This window comes from Pelodiscus sinensis, chromosome 3 (genome assembly GCF_049634645.1).
Source record: "Pelodiscus sinensis isolate JC-2024 chromosome 3, ASM4963464v1, whole genome shotgun sequence".
In the NCBI taxonomy this organism is placed as follows: Eukaryota; Metazoa; Chordata; order Testudines; family Trionychidae; genus Pelodiscus; species Pelodiscus sinensis.
The window spans coordinates 117,838,282-117,864,000 of NC_134713.1; the positions used below are offsets into that span (position 1 = coordinate 117,838,282).

The 25,719-nt window shown below is 47.6% G+C and overlaps 1 protein-coding gene across 5 annotated transcripts in view; it reads right to left on the reverse strand.

The window, feature by feature from the left end:
- PDE10A (phosphodiesterase 10A) overlaps nt 1–25,719 on the reverse strand; it is a 562,198-nt gene that overhangs the window by 446,516 nt on the left and 89,963 nt on the right. Inside the window, exon 2 of one of the 5 annotated variants that reach the window (XM_075924596.1) lies at nt 5,021–5,152. The exons of the other annotated variants lie outside the window; for them this stretch is intronic. The gene's annotated coding sequence lies outside the window, so the exon portion shown is untranslated. The remainder of the gene's footprint in view (nt 1–5,020; nt 5,153–25,719) is intronic. 5 annotated transcript variants of the gene reach the window in all.

Sequence of the window (25,719 nt, forward strand, 5' to 3'; positions counted from 1 at the left end):
GTAGACGTAGCCGTTATGTTTTACTGCCTAGGCCATTTCTCACCTTGTTCCTGCACATGCCCAGTTCTTGTTATACTTGATACTTGGTATAGACATGCAATTCCCTAGAAGCCTTTTCCTATGTCTAGGAAGAAGTACTAGATTGACAGTCATGGACAGGGTAGACTTCAGTTTATTCACAACCCCCTGTCATCATCCCTCTAAAATGCCCACTGCTGGCCTGGAAGGAACATCTTTCAGAGACCAGAAAGTAGTTTAGTCTCAATGTCTACTTCCTACATTTCATACAGGCTGCCAAACAGACTGGGAATGACACTGACTTTCAGCCAATGGTGAGTTAGGCCAAATTTAAAAAACAATTCTGCCATTTAGGAGGCAAATGATTCCTTATTTCAGTGCCAATTCCCAGGGCTATCCAGGTCTTCCCACTCCTGCATCCCCTTTTCTAACTTTGTAAATGACCAAAAATTACTTTTCCCTTCCCTGCTCTGGAAACCAACATCAACTAACTTTAGAGACCTGAAACAGGATTAAAACATTATCTAAAATTCTCTCTCAACTAGAAGATTTAACCCTTTGTTATGCTCAATCCCAATATCTTTTGCTCAACAAACAAAATGTTTGTGCCCTTTGGAGTATGTGAGATGACATTGAAAACATCTAAAGGTATCTTTAGCTGCTAGGTGCTTCTAATCACAGCCCTCATTCTTTAGCTGCTCCTGATGTCATTTCAACACCTATTAAAAACATTTTCTCTCCATTAAAAACAGTCCTTTCCAGGCTGCAATATTTCCATTTCCCCTGGAAGATGAAACATTACTGTAGTTCTACCGTAAGAGTTATGACGTTAGCAACAGCACTTCTCACCATAGAGGAGACTTCACTTTACGTAGAAGCCTGTACTTATTTGAGATGTGATCAGAAATGTGTAGTGGCTCTTAACTGCATCTGTGGAAACCAACCCACACATTGCAGCAGCAGCAGCTGCCACCGACGAAATGGGGGTACAACCAGGTATCTCTTAATTGACGCTTGCTACTCAAGCAACTGCAAGGTATTGGATTGGGCCGGAGGAGGGTGGTGGGGGGGGGGGGGGGAACAACACACACGCAAGACACGTGCTGACGTTAATCAGGTAATGAAACCTTTATCAAGCCAGTCCTCTGAGTCACCCAGCTCAGCGGCAAAGGGAGAATAAGGTCATGAATCAAACTATATTGCTGTAATGAAATGGAACAGGAGGGGGAAAGCAAGACCCAGCTTGCGTCAGAAAGTAATCAATGTTGTTTTGTTGTCTCTCACTTTTCCTGCCCTCATACTACCCCTCCTTTAAGGTTCTTGTACCCGAATACGAAATACTATGTGGGCCACTCCTTAGTTGCTCAGAGTCCTTGTGGAAAAAGCACGTCAGAGCAGTGGAATGGATAAGCAGGGGCTTTCCCTCTGTAGAGCTCTTTTGTCCCTGTAGAGTGTAACAGCTGATGTTTACACTGGCACAGCCACTTGTCATTCAGTGTTCAAAGACTGGGTCTGGCCCACGAAAGCTCATCATCTAATAAACCATCTTGTTAGTCTTTAAAGTGCTACATAGTCCTATATTTTGTTTCAGCTACACCAGACTAACACTGCTACATTTCTATCACTATTCTGCTTGTTTGAAATATCTGAATGTGGCTTTGATGGGCAGGGGGAACTGGGAAGGTGGGCTTTGATTGGCTCCATGAGAGAGTTAAGAGGAGGAATGCCAAGTTTTCCTTTGCATGTATACAATCAGAGCCAAAAGTGAAACTGAGCCCCAAAGGCAATTTTTGCAAACTTTGACCATGCAAAATGCTGAATGGCATAATGAGAGGAGCTGGGTAGGCTGGAAAACAAAACCAAAAACTTCCTAAGTGATTTATTATGACATCTGCACAGACGAATGTGAAAACCCCACCAAGGCAACTGTAAGTCCAAATCTTACAAAGGTAGGTGATTCAGTATTTTTTAATTAAGGATTTAAATAGCACAGAAAACTAGATGTAAAAATATCGTAGCTCTCATTCAAAAAAGAAAAAAGACACAAACTACTTTCCTTTGCAATGCATGCCTGGAAGAGTTACATTTGTGTGTGTGGGTACGTCTTGACTGCACTATGAAACTGAAATAAGATATGCAATTTGCGGTCCGCAAATTGCGTATCTTATTTTGTTTTTATTTTGAAATAGGCTATTTTGAAATTTGGCACATCTACACGATGCCAAATTTCGAAATAAAGCACTATTTCGAGACATCCCTTATTCCTCATGGAATGAGGTTTAAGAGATGCAGAAAGAGCACGTATGTTATTTCAAAAATTATTTTGAAATAGCGGACGCATTCCTTGGATGCGGGATAGCTATTTCGGGATACCTCCAGTATCCCAAAATAGCCTTGAAGTCTAGGTGTACCCTCTGTGACTAGAAACAAACAGAAGATTTTATATTTAAAGTCCCTGGTTATTTTTGGCCAGTCTCCTTCCTGGTACACATATAGCTGGGAGTGGGAGGAGCAGAATGTAAAGGTTCATTCCCCCCAAAACAACTTGAGACTCCTCACTGTCACACTCCCCATTCTGACTCTCAGCAGGCCCTCCCTGAAGCTCCCAGCTGCTTGCTGCTGCCTCTCCCCGTGGCGGCAGCTTGCAGCTTGCTAGATCCAGGAGCTGCTGCATAAACCCTGGCATAAATTTAGAAAAGGGGATGTTCCCCCTTGCACCACTCCCCCCGTGTTGCCATTGGGATCTCTAACTGGAGGATGGCCCAGCTCTACTGATTGGTCTAACCATGCTACTTAAGCCATGAGGAGAAACAGGAAATCTGTCTGAACAACTAGGTGGCTTCCTGTTGTGGCTGTATTAAACCCTGCTTCTGCCTTTCTCCCGGCCCAGCCTGCTTCCTACTCTGCTCTAGGCTTCTGCTTCACCCCTGCCTTCACTCTGTTCCCACTGTGCTCCTGGGTTGTGCCTGATTCTTGCCTCTCCTCCAGTCCTCAGGGACCAGTGTTGCCTCCAACCAGTGACCCAGACTTCAGCTTCATCCTCAGTTCTGACCCTCAGCTTTGAGTCCTGGTTCTGACTCTGGCTTGGCTCTGGTAACTGACAGTTGGCTCTGGTGTTGACTTCATCCCTCAACCAGGATGCTTGCTTCGTCCACTAGACCTACATCCTGTGCTGATTACTAGATCAGACCACTTATATATCCATCCGTAGCCACTATCACCACAGGATGGGAGGGCTTCAGATAAGATAGGTGCATCTAGATGGTTTTAAAATCCCTTTTTTGCTAATGCAAAATAAATAATAAATGTTTTGGCTTATGGAGGCTTATGAAGGCTGTCTGACCACTGTACAGCACTGGTCACAGACTCCCAGGGGAAAAAATAACAGGTACACAAACTCCATCTGTCCTTCTGGGTAAGCATAGGTGATACTCTGTAGCTTAGGACCTAGTATCTGAGTGGCAGTCCTGCAGAATTCTACCACAGGTGGCGTAAAAGCATGAGGCCTGCCACTTGAGGGGATGGAGCTCTCTCTCAACATGCTTGAGGTCAGATATTGTGATCCAGGACCAATGACTCAACTAGTCTGTGTTCTTTTAAAAAGTAGAGAAAATGCCCTGGATGCAGATGCTGGGCAACACTTTCACAGTTGAGAGTGAAATCTTGGCCCCTCTGAAGTCAAAAGGAGTTTTGCTACTGCATTCAATAAGGGTTGGGATTTCACGCCGTCAACCTACAGTTAGGTTCCAAATGTCTATTTAGGAAATTAAATGAACAAAAATGGTCTGGTTGCCAGAGGTGCTGAGTACTCCTGCTTCTGGTGAAATCAATGGAAGCAGCAATACACATTTTTAAAAAGGACCACTTTCATTTCAGTGACGAAGCCTGGATTTAAGAGCCTCACTCAAGTTTATTAGTAGATGCGATTGTAACCTGAAACAGGAATTATAGATGCTTCAATAGGCAGATGGAATGATCACTTTAGTGTCAGGGTAAATTCTTTTGTGCTATTTGTTAATATGTATCTTACACAGTCCTCAATGAACATCATCAAATATCTCTGAAGTCCTCAAATCATAATACTAAGCCTACACTGACACTTTACAGCACTGTAACTTTCTGGCTTGGGGATGTGAAAAAACACATCCACCCCTCGAGGGCAGCAAGTAACAGTGCTGTAAAGCACCAGGGTGTACCAGGGTACTGTGCCAGGAGCCACATTTCAGTTTAAAGCGCTGCCTCATCTGCACTTTAAACTTTTAAGTATAGATAAAGCCAAAAAGACTTCAAGTTACAGAGAATCCACCATTTACTCTGGTTTAAAAGATGAGTGATTCATGCCATATATTGCAGAGGAAGGAGAAAACTCCCCAGGGCCTCTGCCAATCTGACTTTGGGGGAAAATTCCTTCCCAACAGTGTAGTAGGTCAGGACAGCAATGTAAATTCAGGGTTCACTGGTGTGACATTCTGACAGGTCTCCTGCTCCGTCAGTGATGATAAACGTTTGGCTGCGTGCACTTTCATACGTTCTCTCAGTATATGATGCCAGCTGTGTGCAAGTAGCAAGCATAATAGACTTCAAGAGAGCCCTCAAAGACCAGAGACTCAGCTAAGACGCAAAGGCGCCTGAGTCACGTTTAATGTTGAACGAAGTACAGTAATAATTGTGGGTAGCCAGACAGCCCCCGAGCCTCTCTGCATTTGTATCTGTGACAATGGACAAAGCTCAGTTAATAGTATGGATTCACTATTGCCCCTTAGACCAGACAAAGAGTTAAGGTGAGGTACCCCAATATTTACAGACAGAGACAAGCAATTTATGATACACACCTTACATATCAACTTATGCATTAATGACACATTTGGAACCTCCCTTTGTACTTTCTTCGATTTACTTTACTAAAGCTTCCCCACATATATCTGTCCTTTGACATTAATAGGTATTTCCTCTCTTTGAATTCAGGTTTTATTTTCATTAGTATCATACGTCCCTTCATTACCTGCAGCCTTCAACAATCTGTCTCAGATCCAAACTCTCAGTCCCTGATGAAATTCAGAACTTGCAGGCCTGTTTTGAGACCTTTCTTTTCTTCTCCAAGCTGACCGATTGAGGCATCTGAAAATCACTTTATCTGCAGACTAACCACAGCATTGAAAGGGTTTTTATAATTTTTGCTGCACTAATACAGTAACTGATTTTAATTTTTTTAAAACTTTCCAGACTGAGTCAATATATCATGGAAAATGGAAATACCGACCTGCACTGAGTTACCTGGAGCCAACATAATCATCGGGGTCAAATGACATTTTATATTACTCTACGGTAGTGCCACTCAATTCAGACTGTCAGCAACACTCTTGGTGGATATTTTTCCTCCTTAGCAATCCCCGTAGTCCATTCATTACTCTTAATAATCAGTGAATAAAGCTTTGTATTAATGGAATATTATGTCTGAGATATAGGGTACGTCTAGACTACAGGGTTTTGTCGACGGAAGTTTTGTCGACAGATACTGTCGACAAAACTTCTGTCGACATAGAGCGTCTAGACACATTCAGTTTTGTCGACAAAGCAAGCTGCTTTGTCGACAAAACTCTGTAGTCTAGACGCAACCCTACAGGCAATAACACCTTCTGTCGACAGAACTCTCTCGACAGAAGGTGTTATGCCTCGTAAAATGAGGTTTACCAGCGGCGACAAAACTGCTGAGTTCTGTCGACGTTATGTCGACAGAACTCAGCGGTAGTGTAGACGCAGGTATAGTTTTGTCGACAAAAGTCCACTTTTGTCGACAAAACTCAGTAGTCTAGACACACCCATAGATGCAAATTAAGACTATTTAAGCTCACAAATGAGTAAGGGAATTTAGTTATTTTTTGCAGCATTTTCCCCACTGCCCAATTTATTCATGTCCCATTGCCCCCTAACTCCTCTATCATGAGCATACACACATAGTGCTATGCAATTTTCAAAGTATTTATCCCCATTTCTGAAGCCAGGAGAGTTATTTATAATAGGAAATCCTGCTAGATTTAATCAGTCCCATCCGGGTTTTATTAATGTACTTAAAACACGAAATTCGGGCAGACGTGGTAAGCCTGACTACGTTTGTTTAAAGTTCAAGATAGTTTATTAAATGTTATTTAATGCTGCTAAACCTCAAAGAGAGAAGTATTAAACATGTCTGGGATTCACTGAGCATATAAGGCAGCCACTAAATTGTGCCATTTGTTATATAACTTCCTACAGAGAATAAATCCACCAACAACTGTTAAATATGTAAAGGATTTATTACATTTTCATAAGGTTTGCTTACTATGGAGACATGATTTGGCAAACAAAACTGAGTATGAGGAAAACTGGTATTTTTAAGCTTTTAAATTCAGGCTCCACAAGATGCAAAAGTATTTCTTAATCGCTGTCATCTGACAGAAGAAATAGCCCAAAAGATGTACAAGTGACTGAGAGGGAAAAAAAGAGAAATTGCATCTCAGGTCTTGTTTATAGCACAGAGTCTGTGTGCTTCTCTTGGCATTTACCAGAGCAAGGTACTGTATTGCATATTATCACTCTCCAAAACCCTGCTGTAGGACTCAAAGTCAACAAAGATTATAGTACAGTGCAAAGACCCTCCCTACCCCTGAGGGAGAACATGGCAGGCTCTCCTCCTGGAGGATAATGAAATCAGACATTTATTTTGGCATTCAGAGACCTCTCTCTTACACATGCACAAAACCTAATAAGTTCCCATATGCTGAGAACCTTTGATTAAATGCTGTAACTTTATCATATCACTGGGCAATAATCATGTACACCGAAAATAAAATGGAAAATCTGGGTATAGTAAAATCCTGTTGGCACAAGGTCAGGGAAATCCCATTATCACTCATACCGCTTCATCCTCTCGCCTCTGTTCTCCCCCCGCATGTATTGTTATTCATGTAAATGAACAGTCAAGCTTCAGCGTCATGGTAAAATTGATTTCTACAGTTTTAAGGGGAGAAAATGAGAGACATAGAAGCTTAATCAGGAAGCCATGGAAAGCAGAGATTTATCTTTTCAATGGGGGAATAAAGAGGAATATCTGCAGTTACCGTAAGCATCTGCAATTACCAAATCAGAAAACAAGTGAAAGCACAAGGGATAAGGAGATACATATCTGAGGCCAAATTGGGTGCTGCCCCCTCTGACTTCAATGGAAATTGTGTGTGTGACTAAAAGAGCAACTTCTGTCCCATAAATTCTCACAGACATGAATGAATTTTTCTATAACAATATATTCTGCTTCCTGGTCTCCTGTCTTTGGGGGACTTCAACTATCCAGACATATGTTGGAAAACTAACACAGCAGGGCACAGACTATCCAATAAGTTCTTGGACAGCATTGGAGACAACTTTTTATTTCAGAAGACTGAAAAAGCTACTGGGGGGGAAGCTGTTTTAGATTTGATTTTAACAAATAGGGAGGAACTGGCTGAGAATTCGAAAGTGGAAGGCAGCTTGGGTGAAAGAGATCATGAAATCATAGAGTTCATGATTCTAAGGAATGGTAGAAGACAGAACAGCAAAACAGAGACAATGGATTACAGGAATTTTGGAAATTTTGGTAAGCTCAGCGAGCTGGTAGGTAAGGTCCCATGGAAAGCAAGACCAAGAATTAAAACAACTGAAGAAAGTTGGCAATTTTTCAAAGGGATATTATTAAGGGCCCAAAAGCAAACTATATCGCTGCGTAGGAAAGACAGAAAGTATGGCAAAAGACCACCTGGGCTTAACCAGGAGATCTTGCATGACCTAAAAATCAAAAAGGAGTCATACAGAAAGTGGAAACTAGGACAAATTACAAAGGATGAATATAAGCAAACAATACAGATATGCAGGGGAAAGAGTAGAAAGGCAAAGGCGCAAAACGAGGACAGGGTAGGCCCATTGCTCAGTGAGGAGACAGAAACAATAACAGGAAACTTGGAAATGGCAGAGGTGCTTAATGACTTCTTTGTTTCGGTCTTCACCAAGAAATCTGATGATGAAGGAATGCCTAACACAGTGAATGCTAGTGGGCATGAGACAGGTTTGGAAGATAAAATCAAATAAAAGAACATATAAATATCACTTAGGGTACGTCTACACTTGCTCCCTATTTCGAACTAGGGATACAAATGTAGCCGACCGAAATTGCTAATGAAGTGGGGATTTAAATATCCCATGCTTCATTAGCATAATCTCGCCCACGCGCTATTCTGCTCACCAGCTGATTAGAACCAGGAAGTGCTCTCCGGGACACGTTAGTTTGAATCAAACCCCTTGGTTCGAACTAATGTTACTCCTCAAAAAATGATTTGGCGTGATGCCAAAAAATTTGGGAACCACTGGTCTCGATGGTACTGGGTCCTGCTGTGAGGGCAAGGGACAGGTCTCAACGACCTCTCAAGGTCCCTTCCAGTTCTAGCATTCTATGGTTCTATGGTCTTTATTCCCTCAGCACTTCTAACTAAAATGGAGTAATACACCTAAATAAATGGATGCTAATATCTAAACTTTAATTTATGCTCCTAAATGTTGGTTATTGCTGATTATGAGTTATATGTATTTTATGACTTTTAAAACACTTTGTATTTGTGGATAATGTAAACACTACTCTCAACTGTACAGACACTCTTTTCTTAACCGGTATATTATGTATATGTTTAACATTAGCTTTAACACATTTTTTTTAAAATCACTTCAATACCTAATGCCACCCCTTCCATGGGATAATGTAGCCCATCATTGCAGTGGGATGGAATTTATATAATCAAGCACATCTTTCCCCCATTTCCGTCCTCCTTTATTCCTCTAGTCCCTACAACAGTTCAGGTTAGACTTTAAGGGAAAAATTCATTCTCAGATATTTGCACACAACTTCCCGTGAAGCAGAATTCAACAAGCATTTCATGTGCATCTTTGGGAAGACTCTGACCCTGAGGGAAAGCATAAGTGTTAGACCTCTCCTTGCTATTCTTAGTAGTTTAAAAAAGAAATAATTGTCCATGCAGGAGCTGTGAATGCTACTCAATGGGGTAGCAGGGTTTTTCCAAGTAGGTGGAACATCACTGTAATGCCAATTTGCCAGCACATCGTCACTGATGCCATTTTTTACAGGACAGTTGTCCTAGCACAGCTTATCAAAATACAGCTGGTACACCCATGGGGATGTATGGAGGCATTTATACATATTTACTTCTTATTTTCTTTTCAATATCTCTATAAATTCCTCAATCATGATCTGAGGTCATAACTTACAATTAAAATTCTCCATGGCAAGGATGTTCATTATTTTGCAAAGTGCCATGCTCATCTAAGCCATTGTACAATAATAATAAAAATGCCTTGCCAGCCTACTCTCAAGTTATGTCTACACTATGGGACAAAGTCAAATTAGGATACGCAACTTCAGCTATGTTATTTGTGTAACTGAAGTCAAAGTAGCTGAACTTGGCTTTTGGTGCTGTCTACACCACAGGAAGTCGAAGAGAGTACTCTCCCTTCGACTTCCCTTGCTCTTCAGGAAAGCAGTGTTACCGGCATCAACCAGAGTGTTCCTCTCACTTCGAATTAGTTGTCTTCACTAGACCTGCTAATTTGGATCCTGGAAGATGGACAGTGGCAGCTTCGATCTTCCTCTGTAGTGTAGACATACTCTCGGAGGGTATGTCTACACTACAAAGTTAATTCAAACTAACAGCTGTTAGTTCGAATTAACTTTGATAGGCGCTACACTAGCGATCCGCTAGTTCGAACTTAATTTGAACTAGCGGCGCGCTTAATTCGAACTAGGTAAACCTCATTCTACGAGGACTAACGCCTAGTTCGAATTAAGTAGTTCGAATTAAGGGCTGTGTAGCCACTTAATTCGAACTAGTGGGAGGCTAGCCTTCCCAGCTTGCCCTGGTGGCCACTCTGGCCAACATCAGGGAAACTCTTCTGCCCCACTCCCGGCCCCGGAGCCCTTAAAGGGCCACGGGCTGGCTACAGTGTTTGTGCCAGTTGCAAGCCTGCCAGCACCCAGCCAGCACACCCTGCATCTGCCACAACATGAGCCAGCCACCCGATGCCACCTAGCCCTCCCCCTCTTCCCGGGACCAGCCTGGCGGCTCCCAGGAGCCTGCCTGGGGCCGCAAGAGGCGGACGCCCGCTTGGTCAGGTGCAGAGATCGTGGACCTCATTGAGGTTTGGAGGGAAGCCTCCAATGTCCATGATCTCCACACTAGCCACAGGAACGCGGCCGTGTACAGCCGCATGGCTGACATCCTGGCTGCCAGAGGCCACCAGTGGAGCTGGGAGCAGGTCTTCTGTAAAATCAAGGACCTGCGGCAGTCCTACTCCCGGGCCTGCCAGCCAGGGGCCGAACCGGAGGCGTGCCCCCACTTTCAGGCCCTGGACTGCATCCTGGGGGCTCACGTCGTCCATGCCCCCCGGGTGGTGATCGACTCCGGGGCAGAGGGACCCGTCCCTGACACCGAGGAGGAGGAGCCGGAGGACACCGAGATCCAGGAGCCTGCTGGGAGCCTGCCCAGGACCCGGGACCCCCAAGGAACCCCACAGACCACATCACCTGTGTTGTCCGAGGCCGGGGAGCTCCACATGTGAGTACCATCATGTTCCCCTTATGTGTACGGTGGGAGGGAGCCCAGGGACCGTGCGCCTGGGCCTTGCCCACCATGGAGCAGCATCTGGGTGTCATGCAGGGGCCTTGGCCTTGCAGAGGGGGGCTGGGTTTCACCCACCTTGTCCCCAGGGAGAATTGACCGCTGCTCTTGTTTCACCACAGCCGCAGCACCTGGGACTGCAGGGCGCACCACCCCGCCTGCAACAGCCACCTGTGCCCAGGCCAGCAGGCGTGCCAGGAACCAGGAGGACTACCAGCGGCGGCACCTCCGGTTCCTGGAGCAGCTGCTCCGCAACCAGGAGCACTGGGTCCGGGAGGACCTTTGGCTGCGCCAGCAGAGTTTGGAGGCGCTGGAGGAGCAGGGCCATGCCCTCAGAGGCCACCTCCAGACCCTGGTCAACAGGTTCCTGCCTCCTCCTGCTCCAGCTCCTGCGGCTGCCCCAGCTCTCGCTCCTCCTCCCACCCCTGCTGCCCCTGCTCCCCCTGCCCCTGCTCCCCCTGCTGCCCCTGCTCCCCCTCCCACTTCCTCCGCACCCCCATCCCTCCTGCCCCACTCTCCACACTCATTACCTCCCGACGCCCCCGCAACTGCAGTGCTGCGAGATGGGAGAGCCAGCCCGACCCCCAACCCTGAGCTTTCCCTTCCCTTCCTCCCCTTCCCACCCCCTTCCAGCGCCCTCCTCCCAGGTTTCCCCCTCCCCTCTCCCACCTTTACTCCTCCCTCCCCCCACCCCAGTTATGTAAAATAAAAAGAGATTTTTTTTGCTAAAACAGGTGTCTTTATTTGACATTAGGAAGGGGGGTTAGAGAGTGGAAAGGGGAAGGGGGGGAGGGTGGAAGAAGGCCCCAGTGGGGCATGCAGGGAGAGTTCAGTCCTCTTCCTCCACATGGAAGCTCTCCCGCAGGGCTTCCCGGATCCGGACGGCCCCCCACTGGGCTTCCCGGACGGCGGCAGTGCGGGGCTGAGCGTAGTGGCCAGCCATGCGGTCAGCCTCAGCCATCCTGGCTGGCAGGAAAGCCTCCCCCTTTCGCTCGCACAAATTGTGTGGCGCACAATATGCTGCCACCACGGGAGGGATGTTGTGCTCGGCCAGGTCCAGACGGGTGAGGAGGCATCTATATCGGGCTTTCAGTCGCCCGAAGGCCCCCTCTATCACGATGCGGGCTCTGGTCAGCCTCGCATTGAAGGCCTGGCAGGAGGGGTTGAGGTGCCCCGTGTAGGGCTTCATCAGCCAGGGCTGTAGGGGGTAGGCCACATCCCCCACCAAGCACATAGGCACGTCCATGTCCTCGACCCGGATGTGGTGGTCGGGGAAGAAGGTCCCGGCCTGCAGCCTCTGGCACACGGAGGAGTTCCGGTACACCCGTGCGTCGTGTGCCTTGCCGTACCAGCCCACATTAACGTCCATGAATTGGCCCCGGTGGTCACACACGGCCTGCAGGAGGACGGAGAAGTACCCCTTGTGGTTCACATACTGGGAGGCCTGGTGTTCCGGGGCATGGATGGCGATGTGCGTCCCTTCGATGGCCCCCCTGCAGTTGGGGAAGCCGAGGGCGCCAAACCCCTGGATGATGGCGTCTGAGTTGGCGAGGCGGACCACCCTGCGGAGCAGCACCCGGTTGATGGCCTTGACCACCTGCAGAGAGACACAGCAAAGCGCCAATCAGTGGGGCGCCCGGGTGGCTGGGAGTGTTCGTGCCCTGGCAGTGCCCCGCGCCCCACTACTGGAAGCAACCCCCCCGGGTGGTGTGTAGTACGGCCGGGAGAGACCGGCCCCTCCAATGTGGGGCACTTTCGCCTCCTCCTCCCCCCATCCCGCCGTTTTCCCTGAGGCGGCCCATCCCCTCCTTGCAGCCCCCCTCGGCCCCGGCCCAGTGGCCAGCGAGTGCAGTACCTGCATGAGCACTGCTCCGACGGTGGATCTCCCCACGCCAAACTGGTTCCCGATGGATCGGTAGCTGTCCGGCGTGGAGAGCTTCCAGAGGGCGATGGCCACCCGCTTCTGGAGGGGGATGGCAGGCCTCATGCGAGTGTCCCTTCTGCGCAGAGATGGGGCGAGCCACTCGCAGAGCTCCAGGAAGGTGTCCCTCTTCATCCTGAAGTTCTGGGTCCACTGCCTGTCTCCCCAGCGCTCCAGGACGATGCGGTCCCACCAGTTGCTGCTGGTGTCCAGACACCAGATGTGGCAGGGCACGCCGGCGCCCGGGCGCCGCCGCAGCTGCACCATGGCCCCCAGGGTGGTCAGGCGGAGAGGCAGGGGGCTGACGTGCACCAGGTTGTGCCAGGCAGCCTCCAGCCATTGCTGGCAGGCTTGCAGCAGCAAGTCCAGAAACTGCACCAGAAAGTGCAGGGTAAGCTCTGGCTCCATGTTTCCACCTGCGGCGGCGTCCCCGAAGGGAAGCACCGACACAGATGGGTGCAGAGAAAAACGCTTTGCTGTCCCTCGGCGAGGTAGGCAAGCAAGCAGGAAAAGCTGAGAACTGGCTGTCCAGGGGGGTCCCTTTAAGCACGAGCCTCAGACAGCAGCCACACAAAGCAACTACTGACCTGATGCCCTGCCAGAAGCGGTTTCAGCCACCCTTAAGTGCTCCCCAGCGTCCAATCAGTGTGGACGCGCTAGTTCGAATTAGCAAAACGCTAATTCGAACTAGTTTTTAAGTCTAGATGAGCTAATTCGAATGAGCTTAGTTCGAATTAGTGCTGTAGTGTAGACATACCCAGAGATAAATACAGAGACACCAACAACAGAAGTAGTCTGCCTTTACTGAAGTTAATTTCCTAACTCTGGTAAAAAATATTCCTTGCAGTGAATGAAGTGCTGTTTTTATTACTATTATTTAACATATGTAGGGTTAGAACCACATGTGTAAATTGACAAGGCATACCAAATTGAGGAGAAACATTGTTACTCCTTGTACAAACACATCCCTGAGGCTATGCCTACACTAATGCTTATTACAGAATAACTTACGTCACTCAGAGGCGTGAAAAAAACCACACACATGCCCCTGAGCAATGTACTGACCTAAGTGCTACGTCTGTGTCTTCATGAGAGCTTTGCCCACCAACATAGTTACTGTCACTCACAAGGTGGAAGCAGTTAACTTAGAGACATTACTTTACACAGCTCACATGGTACAGCTGCATCTCCACTACTCTCAGCTCTCTAGTGTAGCTACAGCCTGAGTCACATTGCAATCTCTCATACTGCCCAAATGGAATCACTAATGATCTTCCTTTCATCTGAGAAGCACCAGGTTGCAAGTGGCCAATTGAACAGCAGATCAAGCAGTATTAAGCAATGCACAACTGCTAATAATAAGGAAACTGAATTTAGGGCCTGATTTGAAGCCTACTGAAGTCAATGGAAATCAAATAAGCAGCAGTGCAAATATCTGATGTGGAGAAAGGTCAAAAAGGGGTATTAAACCATTAGGAATTTTCCAGCCCAGGATATTTAATGTATTTAAAAGAAAGGGGCAAATGCTGATCACCATACAAATCCAAATAGTTCCATTGACTTCAGCAGCATTGCTCGAAAGTGAAATTGGCTATAATTCAACACTGTGTCTGTATGGAAGATTAAAGCCTTCTCTATCGTTGAAATGGCTGCAGCCTGTGTTAATATAAAATGTGTGGTAAGTTTTTCCTCAATGTAATGTAATGTATAAGAGAGAGAGAAAAAGAATTAGGACTTAATAAATATTGCAACAAGCTGGTATCTGCATGTGCTTTTTTTTGGTAAATATATACATTAATTACCAAGTAAAATGATTATTAATCATCGATTGAGAGCACTATCAGTATGATGACTGACAAAGAGCTTCACAGACATGCATGGTACATTAGGTCCTCTACTCCAAGCAGTTTACAGTCTAACTTGGACAAATGCAAAAAGCCAACATTTTCTTTGCAAGAGAGCTGTACAGTCAGGAAAGAAAACAAATCCTAGAAAGCTTTGTGAAGATGGGGTTTGGTTCAGTTTTTTAAATTGCCAAGAACATAGTACAGAAAAAACACACCTATTTTTAAGGACAAAAAGTGGCACTAAAAAAAACTAACAAAACTTAATTTTAAAGACACAACTTTTTCCCAGCTACTTCCTTCCCCACAGCTCAATACTGGTTATGCCATGAAAACTGAAGTTACTCAGCACCATACAGAATCAGGGTATCTAGCCAATTAAAACCGCAAGCAGGACTTGCATTTTTCTCTTCTCAAATAACCAGCAGTATCCTTTACTCTACCAGACTCATCTCCCAAGGATAAACAGCATATGGAGCAGTATTCTATATGGTAACTGGTGTATTATGATTTATTGGAAGAAGGAATCTATTCTAACTGGTAGTGGCCTCTAAAGGCTAGGGGACTGGGATAAAAGGAGCAGGGTGCTTGGTGTACACAAAGGACGTGACTCTTCGAAACACATAAGCACTACTCATTAAAATTAACAAGCATTATTGATTTATTGGAATGACTCCAGTATTAACATTAAAAGCATTTCTGCTCATTATCTCCTGAACAAATCTACCCATAAAACAGACAAGGCAGACTTTGTACAGTCACTTTTCTGACCATAATCACAATAAAGACCAGCATCTTTAATATCAGATGCTGGAGGAAACTCACCTACTTTTGTCTCTAGCGCTCCAGAAAGCTCAGCTTCTCTCCGACTAAATACATGTATGAATACTGCTGGGTTGTCTGTTTTGTTTGGGGGATGTGTTAAATGCCCAACATTCCACTTCTACTTTGTTCATTTAAGCCTTTTCAATTATTGCTCCCTACTCTCTGGATACCTGTGTGATCTCAGAAAGTTATTTTTGTGTTTCTTACTAGATTTCCCATTTGATCACAGTGTATGCTTATGTGATACATGCACATCCGTGCACACACAATGTTCTGTGTGAACGAACTTGGGCTTTATGAAAATGAAGAACCACTGCAACTGCTGCTAGCATCGTTTCAAGTCATGTACTGCACAGGTAAAAGCTTTGCAAGCTGTCCCAAAACTCCTCACTCCCTACTTCAAGTATCCAAATCATTCCACTCCCAGACACCTCTTGAATACAAAGATAAGCAAAAGCTAATCACAGATTTAATTAGCTGTGTTGATACAGGTTACAAAAATTAATTTCATGGTGATTTTTACAGTGGTTACAAAAGGACTAGGAGAATTTGTGATTTAAGAAGGTTTTTTGACAGCTTTCCAGGGGATTGCATACTAAGCAAAACACAACTGAAGTTAAGGGCTGTGTCTACATTGGCCCCTATTCCGTAATAGGGATGCAAATGAAGCACTTTGGAATAGGCAAATCCGCGGGGGATTTAAATATCCCCCGCGGCATTTGCATTAACATGGCTGCCGCTTTTTTCTGGCTTGTAGATAAGCCGGAGAAAAGCGCCCGTCTGGACGCGATCCTCCGGAAAATAAGCTCTTTTCCGGAGGATCTCTTATTCCTACTTTCAAGTAGAGCTTATTTTCCGGAGGATCGCATCCATACTGGCGCTTTTCTCCGGCTTATCTACAAGCCAGAAAAAAGCGGCAGCCATGTTAATGCCTATTCCAAAGTGCTACATTTGCATCCCTATTACGGAATAGGGGCCAATGTAGACACAGCTGATAGGTACAGAGAAACAACCTGAAGTTATGTTGGAAATTGTATCTACCTCCTTGACTGAACATATGCATCTGTCATTCAGAGTCTGTAGTCTGGCTAGAAGCACCTGTTGGTGTAGAGGATAAGCAGTTATGGTCAGACCAGCTTCCTTTGCAATTTTCATCCTTTCCTTGGTCATCAAACCAATGCCTTCTACTTAAAGCTACACCTTAAATCATTTGGGCAGCTGAAACTGATGCAGAATTTAGCTGCTCACTTTCAGAATGGAGTGCCTTGGAGTAGAGGATATTAGCATCTCATGATCTGCATTGCATGTTAGCTAGCTTCTGGGGACAGTTCAGTATGGTGATTGTGACTTAGAAAGTCCTAAAAAGCTGTCCATGACTCACTCACTCTGCCAAGAAAGACTACATTTTTCCTTCCACCATCCCATTACAGTTGAGATCAGTAACGATGATTTCACTGGAGCTCCCTTGGTACATATAGCAGAAAGCAGCCAGCAACTCTCCCCAACATATTTCTAAATTATTTTTAAATACAAAACCCCAGGATGTCGTGGTCTATTATAAAGCTTTGAATGGCACTCATTTGGAATGACCTGCATAATTCACCTGTAGTTTCATCACTCACACATACAGCAGTCATTAAATTCCTAGGAAGACATTTACTCATCATCATCATGTATGTATGTATGTATAATGGAAGATCTACATACATTAGTAATATACACGTACACACATACGCATAGCACAATGTTACGCAGATCTATCATATAAAAGCATAAGTGTATGTCTATAAAATACGTCATCACCCACAATTTCCCCTTACATTTCCATATCAGGTTTATTTTTCACCCTTCAAACCTCGATTCATTTAGATTTATCTAAATGTCTGAGCACATCCCTACTGACTAGGGACAAGGCCAACTTTTAGAGAATTTGTGCCCTCTGCTGTTCATTGGAAGGAACTAAATTCATAAACCCAAGGCTGTGTCTATATTGCAGGCTTCTTGTGCAAGAATGGCCATTCTTGTGCAAAAACTTGTCGGGTATCTACGCTGCATGTGTGTTCTTATGCAAGTACGTTTATAGTACAGCGTCAGAAAACAGGGGTTCTTGTGCGAGAGCTCTGACGCTCTGTATCAGGAAGAAACCTTCTTGCGCAAGAGGCTAGTGTGGACAGGCAGCCAAAGTTTTTGCACAAGAACTGGCCTCCCAGGAAAAAAACCACGAGCCACAGGATGTCTGCTCCAGAGGCACCCCGTGAGCCTGCATCCTCCTCCCAGCAGCCACCTCAGGGATATCAGCAGGCCCGGAGGGACATGAAGCAACATGCCCCTTGCTGGTCCCAGCTTGAGGTTAAGGCCCTGTTGGACCTGTGGGCTGAGGAGGAAGCCCTCCATGACCCCCATGCCTGTCGCCACAACGCAGACATTTTCAGCCGCATGGCCCAGGCGCTCTCCAACCAGGGACATCTGGCCTGGACTCTTGAACAGGTCTGGGCCAAGGTTAAGGAGCTGTGCCTGGGCTATGTCCGGACCACCAAGGTGAGGGGGCAGGAGTCAACACCTGCCCCCACTACGACCGCCTCCACACCATCCTGGGGGAGACAGCAATCCCAGGACCCTCGGTGCCAGTGGACACCGGCCTGCCGCCCCCCAGTGACCAGGCCAGCTGACCCAGAGGAGGAGGGTGACCTGCCCACTGGGTCCGGGTCCGAGGATGAGGGTGATGATTACAGCAGCACCATCACCCTCCACCTGGAGCCAGTGCCCAGCAGCCAGTACATCTCCCGGGCTTCATCCGAGGCCGGTGAAGGATCCTCCGGTGAGTGTTGCGCTTCTCACTCACAAGGGTGGGGGGAGCTGGGTGCCCAGGGTAAGGGGAGGGAGCGTCACTCAGGCAGTTTGAGTTGCACGCTGTGTAGCAGTACACAACACATGCAACCTCATGCAGCCTGACTGTGTGGCATGTGAACGTGGCAGGCAGCTCCAGGGCACACCTGGGACCCTGCTGCTCACACACGTCCTGCCCGGGGGGAGAAGGGGGATGCCGGCTGGAGGAAGCCAAGGCCCCAGGAGCTCAGGCCAGACCCCACACCTCCCGAAGGGTGCCCCACACAGACAGCATGCAGCATGTGACACAGCAGCTACTCCTGGGAAAACTGCAGTGAGCCAGCCCTGTGAGCACGGCTCCCACGGAGCCGCTTGGCTGCTCCCGGCCCCTAGGCTGCCCCTGAGAGAAGCCCCTCACTGTGGCCACACACTTCCCTGGGCTACTTGTCAGAGGGCTAGCAGGAGGGGGAGCGGGGAAGCGGCTGGCTTGGGTCTATGGCCACTTGAGTCTTGCTGCAAGGACGGTACGCTCCCCAGTCGCCCTGGCTCTGTCTCCGAGGACATCAATTGACAGGGGACCGAGAACCCAGACCTCGTCTGCCATACTTGCTCCCATGCAATGTGGGGATGTGCATGCAAACATGACTACAGCAGCAATGGTGTGTGGCTCACAGACAGTGACAAGAGTCGAAGCCATGTGCTCTACCTTGGGAGGGAGTGTGTACAGTGCAATGCAGACACACATATGAACGTAAGAATGGCCGTACTGGGTCAGACCAAAGGTCCATCTAGCCCAGTATCCTGTCTGCCAACAGGGTCAGTGCCAGGTGCCCCAGAGGGGATGGACTGAAGACAATGATCAAGTGATTTGTCTCCTGCCATCCATCTCCAGCCTTTGACAAACAAGGGGCAGGGTTACCATTCATAACTCCCTAGCTATTAGCCTGTTATGGACCTCACTTCCATGAATTTATCAGGCTCTCTTTTTAACTCTGTTATAGTCCTAGCCTTCACAGCCTCCCCTGGCAAGGAGTTCCATGGGTTGACACACCACATGCCAAGTGGCCGGGACACAGACAAGGGGTCTTCATTCACAGTGATGTCTCCCAAGGGTCACAATCCATGGAGGATCACTTTACTCCAGGGAGTCCTGTATGTGAACAGGGGACCGATTAGGCCCAAGCCACAGTAGTGTGGTGTCACCTGGGGCTCAGAGCGGAGGGCATTGGGCTCAGGGACAGTGTGGGCAGGGCTGCCTGACCGCCTCATCATTTTCTGTGTTCTTTGCAGCAGGACCACCCAAGAGTGAGGGACCCTCCAGTTGCGGCACCCTCAACCACCCAGGCACCAGTCTGGTGGGCCAGGCAGCAGGACCAGCTCCTCCAGTGGCATGTCCAGGCTGTCGAAAGGACGAAGGTGGCGGTCAACAGAAAGGCTGAGGCTGACCTGAAGTGGTGGCAGCAGGCGTGGGGGCAGTTCCTGCAGAGGTGTGACCAGATGTGCGATGCAATTACCACCCTGACGACACACATCGGTCATGCCGTGCACTACGGCATGGCCTTGCCACACCATCCTTGCCATGCCATGCCTCCTCCTGCTGCCCTTCCAGGTGCCACTCCCGCCGCTGCCATGCCCCCACCTGCTGCACCCCATCCTGCCCACATCCCTGTGCTGCCTGCCCCAACCTGGCCTGAAGGACGCCAAGGCCTCCGCACCAGTGGAGGGATTGGCAGGAGCCACCTCTCCCAGCAATAGCTCTCCCTCCCAGTTCAGAGCCCCTTCCTCCTTTCCCTCCCAGTTCAGAGGCCCCTTCCACTGCCCACCCTTTTTCCCTATTGTAAATAAAAATAAATGTTTTCTCTTGTTTGAACAAAAAACCAGTTTTGTTTATTGGGAGGTGAGGGAGGGAAGGAGTTGGGGATGGGAGCGAGATGTAGATGGGAGACAGATGCGACCCTGCTGTGGGGCTTGGGAAAACATGTCCTTCAGGGCCTCCCAGATACGCACCCCATCGTGGTGCGCCTGGAGGATTGCGGCTGAGCGGTACTGTTCAAATGCCTGGCCCTCAGCTGCCATTCACACCAGGAGGAAGGTCTTCCCCTTCCGCTCCACTACGTTGTGGAGCACAAAACACACTGCCACAACCTCAGCAATGTTCTCCTCACCCATCACAAGACAGGTGAACAGACAACAGAAACGTGCCTTCAGCCATCCAAAGGTGCACTCGACCTGGTTGCGGGCCTGGTTCAGGTGCTGATTGAAACGTTCCCGGCCAGGGTCCATCTGTCCAGTGTAGGGCCGCATCAACCAGGGCATGAGGGAGTAGGCTGCGTCCCCCACAATGCAGAGAGGCATGTGGACATCCCCAAATGTACATTCCCACTGGGGGAAGAAAGTGGCCGCCTCCATCCTGTGATACAGGCTGGAGTTACGGAGGATGCAGGCATCACGTGCCCTGCCAGACCACCCCACATAAATGTTTGTGAAGTGGCCACGGTGGTCCACGAGGGCCTGGAGCATCATAGAGAAGTATCCCTTTCGGTTTATGAAATGGGCTGCTCCATGTTCCGGGGCATGGATGGGGATGTAGGTCGCATCCAGGGCTCCCTTGCAGTTGGGGAACCCCAGAGCAGCGAAGCCGGCCACTGTTGCGTCCATGTCCTGCAGGCGATGACCCTCTGGAGCAGGATGTCATTGATGGCATGGACAACCTGCAGAAGGGCACACAAACACAAGGAATGCACCAAATGAGGCAGAGTAGGTGCATGATCCCTTGGGGGCTGCCCGCTCCCCTGTGATGCCCTCTGATGCTCTCTGCCCCCAAATACACCAGGGCCCCCTCACCCCACAGCCCCACCCCCCATACCAGCAGGCCTATGTGTGGGAAGGATGGCACAAGCCCCTGGGTGATGGGGCTTTCCCCACTCCCCCCACCCCCTGAGCCTGGAGTCTTCCCTTCCCCCGGGCAGGGAATGCAGCACCCCTCCCTCCCCCCCCCCCCCCGGACTTACCTGCATCATGACAGCACCGACTGTGCACCTGCCCACCCCAAACTGGTGTCCCACCGAGCAGTAGCTGCCTGGGGTGGCCAGCTTCCATAGGTCAATGGCGACCCTCTTGTTGACCGGGATGGCAGGCTGCAGCTGGGTGGTACGCGTCTGGAGCGCAGGGGCAAGCCAGGCACACAGCTTCTGGAACGTCTGCTTTCACCTTCTGAAGTTCTGGAGCCCCTGCTGGTCGTCCCATTGCTCCAGGACCAGCCAGTCCCACCAGCTGGTACTGGTGTCCAGTCTCCAATATTGCCGCCATACGGTCGAGTGGGGATGCCACAGGGACGCCACCGCATCCATACAGAGGGAGTCCAGAGTGAGCTCGGTGTCGAGCTCCTGCAGGAATAGCGCAGCAGCATGGAGCAGCAGCTGCAGGCACTCCAAAATGGCCATGTGGGGCCAGAGCAGGCACAGGGCCACCCCTGGCTCCATGGCACATCAAGAAGAAGTGCACAGAAGGCACTAGGGCACAAAACTGTGGTGTCCAATAAGGCAGAGGGCAACCACAACTAGCACTGCTACAGCTTTCAGTCCCAAAGAGGTCCCAAAGCACTCAGCAGGAGAGAAACAGCTGTCCAGGGAGATCCCTTTAAGCACGTGTCTCAGTCCTGGTGCCCTTTTGTCCTCTCCAAAGTAGTTCTGGGGGGAAGTTTTTGCACAAAAGCGTCCTGCCAGCATGGACGCTCTCTTGTTCAAAAACACATAACTTTTGCGATGTGCTTTGACCAGTGCGGACGCTCTCTTGTGCAAATACTTTTGCACGAGAACTCTTGCATAAAACTGTTTTTGCGCAAGAAGCGTGCAGTGTAGACATAGTCTTGCAGTTTAACTGCGCTACTACATTTTCTTCTTGCCAAGCCTTGACGTGCTGTAATATACATAATTTTAACAGAATAAATTAATTAACCACTGTCCACTTAATAGTAGGAGGATTAACAACAAAATATTTAAGCAAGTGTTCTCATTTTTAATATATTTACACTTTATACACAAAATCCCATCAATAAAACATTGGACAAGCTATAAAATATTCATTTAAACAAATGATATTCTTGTTTTAAAGGAAAAGCGAAAACATTTCACAGAACCTAGGAAAGGTTCTCTTTTAATTTATTTTTTAAATTCAAATACAAACAAAAACAACTCTAGGAGGGTATTCCTTAGAGCAGCATTCTCCAACCTTTTTAAGCACAAGATCACTTTTTGAATTTAAATGCAACTCAGGATCTAGCTCAAACCCAAATACCCTTGCCAAAGGCCCTGCCCCTGCTCACTCCGTCCTCTCTCCCTTTCACCAAGCAGAGGCTTGGGGCACAGTCTCTGGGCAGCGGGGAGGGCACTAAAGGATTTGGAGTGTGAGAGAGGCTCTGAGCTAAGCCTGGAGCAGGGAATTGGCGTGCAGAAGGGGGTTCAGAGTATAGGATCTGTAAGAGAATTTGGATCCAGGGGGCTCAGAGCTAGGACAGGGGTTTGGGGTGCAGGAGGGGGTTCATGACTGGGGCAGGGGTGTGGAGCTGGCTCCAGCTGGACAGTGCTGACCTCAGGTGGCTCCTGGGTGGTGGCACAGTGGGGCTAAGGGAGGCTCATCCCTACCCCATTCTCAAAAGCAGCCAGCAAACTCCCCCCATCCCAAGCCCTGTTGTGCCCCCTCTCCATTCTGTGAGGATAAAGAGTGAGAAAGGGGACACCCTGACATCAAAGCCCCCTCTTCTCCCTTCCCTGTTCTGAAGAGCAAAAAGGAGGCTTCTGGGGGTTGGGAGAGGCAGCTCTGAGGCCAAGGACAGGAGGTTCACAGCAGTGGGGGGAGGGGCAGATGTAGTGCTGTGCTCGATAGCCTCTTGGCCAACCACTCAGGATTACCTGTCAGAGGCTCCAAGATCTACCAGTAGATCCTGATCTAGTGGTTGGTGACCACTGCCTTAGAGTATGAGGAGGCTGTCAATTGATTTAATGTGTCGTAAACTTCCAGGTTGTTTACATAACACATACTGCATCATCTACAGATGTTTCCCTCAGCAGGACTTTCCTGTGTATTGTTGTCAATAAGTTAAGGCAAGTTACAACTTCACATAGGCACATCTGTACTATAGAGTGTACAGTCTAAGCTTTATCATCTAAGTAGGCAACTTGATTTGAGCCTATTTATAACAACACAAGAACAGCCATACTGGGTCAGACCAAAAGTCCATCTAGTCCAGTATCCTGTGATCCAGCAGTGGCCAATGCCAGGTGACCCAGAGAGAATAAACACAAAGGTAATCATCAAGTGATCCCTCCCCTGTCACCTATTCCCAGCTTCTGACAAACAAAGGCTAGGGACATCATTCCTGCCCATCGTGACTAATAGCCATTGATAGATCTATTCTATATTAATTCATCTAGTTCTTTTTTGAACTCTATTAAAGTCCTGGCCTTCACAACATCCTCTGGCAAGGAGTTCCACAGGTTGACTGTGTGTTGCATGGAGAAATACTTCCTTTTGCTTGTTTTAAACCTGCTGCCTATTAATTTCATTTGGTGACCCCTAGTTCTTATGATATGGGAATAAGTAAATAACTTTTCCTTATTCACTTTTAAAAAGAAAGAAAGAAAGAAAGAAAGAAAGAAAGAAAGAAAGAAAGAAAGAAAGAAAGAAAGAAAGAAAGAAAGAAAGAAAGAAAGAAAGAAAGAAAGAAAGAAAGAAAGAAAGAAAGAAAGAAAGGCCACATAAATCCCTATAAATAAAATTAAATATAACACTAATAGCCCTTTGCCATAATTGGATTAAGTTGACTGCTGATGACTGTGTCATTGCAGGAGTGCATTCAGTGTGCTGTGGCAATAACTTCTGCGACATTAACATTTCAACAAAGCCACCTTGTGTATTCTGCTAGCCATAACAACACACTTAGACATTTTATAAACATAGCCAATTTTTTTCACAGGAAATTTAACAGCAGTGCACTCAGATCCCTTATGTCTCAACTCCTAAACTTCATTATTGCAGCGTCCTGAGACTAAATCAAACATGCACCACACACTGTTTTCATAAATAAAAAATGCTGTCATCCCAAGTAACCTAGTGGTTTAATGAAGTGCAATACTGGCCCATCCAATACCTGACCTATAATTGGTCCAGCCAAGAGCCTCACTGAAAACTACAGACTGATGCTTTCCAGGCAGCTTATGAGCAGCTTTCTAGTTTCTTACAAACTTGAGATTTATTTTGAAAACTGCAGTGTCACCAGGACTGGCCCGAGCCATTCGTGTGCCCCGGGCCTCAGGAGCGTGGCGCCACCCCTGGGAGTGCAGCGCATGCGCAGCCCCACCCCCGCCCAGTCCAGCAGCCCCACGTGGCTCCCCTTACAATGGGGCGCCCCGGGCAGTAGCCCAGTCAGCCCATAGCTTGGGCCGGCTCTGAGTGTCACAAGTGTGTTTGAAATCACTAGTCTGGCAAGCACAGTGAAAGCATGGAATTAATTTTCATACTCATTAGTCATGTGATAAATTTCACAATCCCATAATTATAGTCTAACAAATGCAAGTCATTGCCACAGTTCCATACCCCACACCAAGCAAGAATGATTCTGACTAACAGAGTTCTAAGTTTGGGAAGCTAAAAATTTCACCTACATGCAACTCAGAGCTCAAAGGAACAGTTGGGAAGTATACTCTGCCTCGTCACAATTTCTTCCAGCAGAATGTGTTTGCGATTAAAGCAAACGGCGCTGCAGCAAAGCAGCCATACTCCGAGCTTTCCTGTCAGCATAAAAAGCTCACCTCCATGCACAGCAGAACTCATGTGACAAGAGAAGATCTCCCACAACTATAGAGCAGTGCACACGAATGCTTCGGTCGGTGAAACTGATGTTGCTCAGGGGAGTGGACTGTTCACACTCTTGAATAACATAAATGTTGCTAACATGGACTGTGGCTTAGACATAGCCTAAGAAGGCAATGGAAGCACTGCCTGATGACAAGACTCCTGCCTTTTCTATGAGTTTCAATCTCTTGGATGTAGATTTAATCTCAAAAGAGCTGGCAGAATGTGAGGAACAAGCACTAATCACAGATTAGTCATTATTTCCTGAAATACCTATAAGAAAGAATCTGGGTCAACTACAAACTTCAGGGCTGCTACAACAACCATGAGATTTTTCCTAAGTGATTTCTAGTTTAATGGACACAAGCAGCCATAAGCAGCCACACTCTGGGTATCATATATTAGGAGGTGGAGGTGTCCCCCTTGCAACCGACCTCTTCACAACCATCTCTTGTTTAGAATTGGGGCATGGCTTCCCTGTGGGTCAAGATCTATTTTCATAGTCCACCATTTCAGGTTAATTCCATCAGTGGATCTCCAGTGATGTGTTTTGTTGTTGTCATAATTATTGTTTAAGAAAAAACAGCAACAAAAATCACTGTCCAGACAACCTATCCCTTCCTGATAGATCATAACTAGAGTGCCTTGTAACCAACAGTCAATGGAGTAGCCTGCAAATAATGATTAACGGGCAATCAGCAACTGAAAAAAAAAAGAGAGGAGATCTGAGCACCAAGGGCAG